We start from the raw sequence: 6,268 nt of genomic DNA, 5'->3' as shown, positions 1-6,268 counted from the left end.
TATCTAATGCCCTTATTTATTTATTTGGTAGAGTATATGCGTGTGGTGTATTCGATTATTATGGAAAATATTAAAAAGCGCGGATAGGACTGGGTTTAGGATACATCCTAGTCGGGCACCCCGACTAGAGCTTTCTTACTTGTTTTACGGAATGCGTCCATAATCTTAACTTTCGCCAAAATGGACCCAACAAGCCCCACCACCGAAGTGAGCAGAATGAATTAAAACGTTTGACCTCACCGGTTAAAGCAAGCCGACTTTGTCCGGAGTGCTTTGCTAATAAACGTGACAGATATCTCGGCTTCTCAAATGTCTGTCACACACACACACACAATCAGCCGCAACGACCACAACAGACAGTTGAACAAGCAGTCAAGGAGTCGGCAAAGGTGTTCTGTTTCAAAGTCCAAGACTGGCCAAGTGTTTTGTGTGGGTGGAGGGGGAGGCATGCTAAAAGCTAAGAAAGCCTTAAAATAAATCATGCTGGGCAAGTTTTCGGATAACTGACACAAAATTTAATTTATAAGCACGTACACTTTGCTGGAAATCGTATATAATAGGACTGGGCTTGTTTGCAGAGCAGCATAATTTAATTGAATTCTAATTTCGGTTTCAACCCAGAAGTAAAGTCTAATACATATTTGAAGGTTACCCTGGTTTCTAGCTGTGTATGCTTCTATGTTAGGGACAAGTTGAATTGGTTAAATTATTCACAGGGCGCAAAGTTGGCCAAGAAACAGTCTCAATCAGGCTGTTATTTAGTCAGGGAACTATCATTAGGCACATTCGAGCTACCCTGCTCTGCACACATTGTACACCGACAGTCGAAGAACTACGAAGTTTCAGTTGCGCAAACCAGGCTCAAGAACGGAACTTAAAGAGACCCCAACCATTATTTTGACGAAATAAGTTTGAGCATTATTCTTAAGGTTGTTATGATTCCCATAACGTTAGTCAAAGTTACGTTGAGTTGAAAATCTGTTCAATTGGTGCAACGCCAGCGCTGTGATGACAGCGAAAATCACTCAGCAGATAAATGCATCGTCCTCTCCATGATCAAAGAATATAAATGTGATTTTACTCCTGTTGTAGATTCAATTTATATTCATAAACTTCTATATGTATCTACACTCACTGTGCATGCTAGCAGACATTCGCACAACAAATAACCTTTTGCGGAGTATCTCACATTTACACGCAGCATGCACGCAAAGTATTAGTCTTCTCTAGACATTTTTTATGTGAAACTTTTGATATGCTTTTGCTTATGTGCCCTTAATTTATGATGACTTGTTTGAAAGGTGTGTAAGTAACTTTTTCCGCCACACGTAGCGCAATTCTTGCAATTTAATGTTACGTTATAGCGTCTGTCTGTATTTGCGGAAGGAGGCACGAGGGAGGAGGTCCTTTAAAAAAGCAAACCGACAAAAAAGAGTGCCTGGAAATCACATCTAGTGCCACACAATTTTAATAATCTCTCGTGTGCACGTGTTTTAGATTACGAAAATAAAATCATAAATCGAATGAATTTATAAAGCAATGTGAGCTGATAAATGGAAGGCAAAATCGACTAGCAAAGTTGACGCTCGACCTGAATCGTTTGCATGAGTCTTTTGCTAATGCTTCTCACAAGCTCGTTCCCTCACTCCTTCTATACAAAAGAAACAACTACATTCAATTTGTCTCTGTCCGCACAATAATAGCATTAAGCTAAATTCCTCCAGAAAGTCGGATCACATTTATAAAGTTAGGTCTCCTGCGAACCAAGTCTACCATATGTCCGAAAATCTATTTTGTCTTTCGTATTCATTATTGTAGCTTAGCTAGTTTTCAGCTATGCTACTTTAGCAACACCAGCTATCCTATGTTTCGAACAGCAAATCACACTTTCATTTGTCCAGACGGCGAGACATTTAAACGGAAGTCACTTAATTTCAGTTCATTTTGCTGAGCGCGCTTAAAATTCATATCCGTTTGCGCGTTAGACATAAGGGTTGCTCTGGTTATAGCTGGGGTCACCTTTATTTCGATGCTGTAGCGATGCTTTAACTCAAAAAATAATCTATCCTTCGCACACGAAAACATGAATCTACATAGCCGTATAGGTATCTCTCTCAAGGTATTAAAGTATGCATCAACTGCAGCAATAATCTATCTGATGTTTATTCAGTAATCAGCAAAAGTATTAAATGCGAAAAATTAATTTCTGCCTTATAATAGCTTCGACACTGAGCAAATATCCATTTCAATATATATAAGCCACTTAGGAGAGAATTTTCGGTTTAAATTTGTAAGCGAGATGTTCAACCAACACATTTATGGCTTCCGTTGTAGTCTGCAGCACTATCATGGTCTGATATTAATCCCATTTTAATAAACTCCACTTGAGAAAGTTTTTAATCACTTCGAAAATGTTGTCAAACATGTCTGCACTCTTTTAAGCAGCTTGCAGGTAAAGTAAAACAGCTAAACCAAAAGCTTCGTGCCTTCATTGTTGTTGTTAATTTCAATTTTAGACAATAAGCTTGGACTCAGTCAATTTAAATACATTTCACAGATTGCAAAAGTAAATTCAAAATAGATTCTCATTACTGTAACTTTATATAAACTGCAACACCCACGCTGCTGCTATAGAATATTATATTCACATTTTACTCACATTAGATAACTATTCAAGAGAAATACAGTGCTGAAAAACCCAACCAAGAGAGCTGAGTATATCCCAAAGATCATTTTTATATTCCAAATGAAAGTTGCAACTAAACTTCACAAGTAAATTTAGAGATTAGAGTGATGTGGCTCTGGCTTATCCTTACACACTAACACTTAATACCTTTGCTGATCTATGACCAAAATAGATTACATTACATAGAATTCTGATTTTATAGTTAATACAGGCTGATTGCATATGACATTAAAGGAGTTTAGAATAAATTAAAACATGTTATACACCGAGATTCTGCAATTGCACTGAACCTGAAGCTATTTGTCCTTTTATAAAATACATTCAAAGCAATCGTTGCAAGCAAATTCTAAATGTAGTTAAGTGCATAAGGCACGAGTAGACTTGGGTTTCTTTCGGTATGCATAGTGCACGGAGTGTATAGCAATTGGACTCTTTAAAATGGAACGCTGTTGTTGTTTTGTTGAGGAGGGAATGGTATATATTTTCTTAAATTTCAATAGAGTCTTGGTTTATGGTTAGGCGTCGCATCGAGTCGCGTCGTCGCTGCCGTCTCTGTTACTAAAATGAAATGTGGCAGGTAATTAAGCGGGCGGAATTGCTAAATTATTGCAACTTATAGCGTTAGGAATCCAGGCATCCAGCATCTCCGTGCTCTCAGACGCGGTGTCTGCTTAAGTTAATGAGATGTTAAAATGGAATCTCTGCCCGGTGGCCGGGCGCATTTTTGTTTCCTGCACGTTGTGATTTCACATTTTTCCACCGACTCCTTTGGCACTTTTTCTTGACTTTTTGTTGAGTTGGCAGCATCAAATGCTGCCGGCTAACGCTTTTTAACTGTCTGCTGTCTACACCTGAGTTGCTTAATGACGAAACCATTATTAATATGCGTGGGAGATAAGACTCCAGCGCCACATAGGCGCTTAAATTGCATCGACTAGCACAGCAATTATGCAATAAAAACATATACCCTAAGACCCTCAATAATATCAGCGAAATTAAGTCAAGTTCTGTGTTGATTCACATTGTCTGCCGGAAGTTTAGAGACTTGTCGAACTCAATGACTCAATGGACCAATAGTTATTTTATATGTGTTTATGGGATACACTTTTGAAATAGTTAATATGTCTTTCAGCTTGTTAGATCTTTACTAATGACTGCTATTGAGGAGGTACATTTGTTAATTTTATGCAAATGGCTGTGGCGGAACTAAGCTGCTGAGCGGACGCAACCAGCGGCATAATAAATAAGCGCGATAAACTGGAACTAATTTGGTAAACAGGCTTTGAAAAAGGGCACTCGAGGACCAACGTGTTAGGCAGCCAGAGACGACGCTGATGCGGGCGCGGACACGGACTCGGACGTTCAGACCCTCTACCCTTAACCGAAAACAATTCATGTGTGTGAGTATGCACTTAACGGGTGAAATAGCAGGATCTCATTCTGTGGCGCCCTATGTGGGACCAGTGGTGCCCCATTTCTAGTGAATGGCAAGCATTGCTCCTTTTGAGTCCACCAATATTATTATCTATTCTCAATTTGCTTTGTAATTACGTAAAATTTTCCAACTCATTAGAGAGTTTACCACATTACATATCACTGGCCTCCTTAGACAAATTATGACTCTCTTCTTATACTCGATTCTTATATTGCTATATTGATCAAGAAATGAAATCTATTTCAATCATAAGCTGATACACAGGAAACATATACGCCAAGTTTATGGCTGCTAATGAGTTCAAAATGATTAAATTTTTAAAGGAAACCAAAGATAATGGAGATTCAGAGAATGTGTACATCATAAGAGAAATATTATTAGTAAACGTTATAAAGTATACTTATTATCAAATTGGATCAATATAAAAAACAACCAACTATGCACTAAGTGAACATATCCGACTACGTCCTACGTCCTACGTCCCACATCCAGAATATCACACCACCCTCTTTGTGTAAACACCTTCAAAAGATTCTTCTTGCTTGTGCTTACACAGGTTGATTGCCTGATTTAGGATTTGCTGTTGGTCGGTCCCATTCATTTCTAAGCATTCTGCCAGCAAACCTATAATACTAGTGAAATTACTCTACTGAGTGGCTTGGCTTATGTATCTTGTTCTTAGTCCGCAGAAATGCTTCTGTTGTCGCCGTTATCTTGGCGTTTTTGCCCTTAGTTATATACTTCAGACATCAATTTGGTTGGATGTTTGACAGGTTTGATATACGCATCTATAAATATGTAAACGTAAATCACATTACAGCAAGGCCTGAGCTGTCATGTATTACGTTCATTACTATTCACTCTTATTGCCATTTGCATTGTTTGTGTCCTCTAAAATGTGTTTAAAATCACACTTCAATATTGAATGGAGTTCATCGGCGGTAAGACTAAGGCGCACACAAACACGCATCCATCGCATGAAGGTAACTGGGAACATAGATTTATGTCGTCTGCGCAATATTCCTTGCCTCCGCGGCCGCTCGCACCCCCACGCCGTGCACGAAAAACGCCGAAAAAAAGATGTATTTCCATACTTTCACGCTTCGTGAAGTACTGTTGCGTTGCCCTTGCTCTGCTGGCTTTGGTTCTGTCCAGTCAATGGCCCTGACAGCGCCAGCAACAGTTTAAACGGTGAGCGGCGTAACTGTGGCTCACGCAGCGCCGTCGACGTCATAGTCATCGTCATGCCCCAGCGCGGTGGACAGCAGAGAGACAGTGGGTAGGGTAGACAGAAGCATTGCACAATTTCCCCGCCGGCACGAGGCTCGGCTCGTGACACTGATTTAGCCGAGCAAGAACGAGTGTTATTGGAGGAAGAGGCATCAATAGAGTTCCCATTACCACTACCACTAGCGCTACCTCTACCATTACCATTGCCATTGCCGCTGCCGCTGTCGCTGTCGCTGTCGCTGCCGCTGCCGCTGCCGCTGCCGCCACAGCAGCACAAACAAGGCAATGCGAATATGAAGCGGGAAGTAGGGATTTCTCCTACTCTCTCACACATACAAGCCTATGCAGACTAACACGGAGCATACACACCGCACCACACTCACGCTCACGCGACTCGCCCTTGTTCGTACTCTTTCGGCTGCCCAGTCGTGCTGGGGGTTGGAAAAGCATCGTTGCCGCTAGGCTCGCCGTCGTGTTGGGTTTACGGTTGCCCTGTAAAGAGTTTTCATTATAAATGAAAATCAGTTGTTGGCTCATTCAATTCGTGACGTTCAAGGCGGAAGTACATGCCCAACGCTTAGTAGCGGTGGTTTGGCTCTTCCACTCTGTGTTGTATATCTGTTGCTCTTGTGTCGCTTTGAATGTCGTGTCCGCGTAAAGGAAACTCTGCGTTCCAACCATGTTTTTTTTTAATAGTGAACCCTATTATTTTTGTTTTGGTGCGATAATAAAGAAGTTGTGTTAATGAAAAAACCAAAAAACTAAAGAATGAGATTGACTTTTTCTATACTGATTTAAGAAAACGATGGAAAAACGACACTAGAGGCCAAGTTGCCTTAAAAAGAAAATAAAAGGAGACCGGTTATTGGACCTCAACAAATGTAAGTACTAACCAACCTTCGTCTCAAAAGGCTTGT

Source organism: Drosophila hydei, unplaced genomic scaffold, assembly GCF_003285905.1.
Source record: "Drosophila hydei strain 15085-1641.00,03,60 unplaced genomic scaffold, DhydRS2 tig00000358-arrow-arrow-pilon, whole genome shotgun sequence".
NCBI lineage: Eukaryota > Metazoa > Arthropoda > Insecta > Diptera > Drosophilidae > Drosophila > Drosophila hydei.
The sequence above is the reverse complement of the archived record's forward strand: the minus strand, read 5'-3'. Positions refer to the sequence as shown.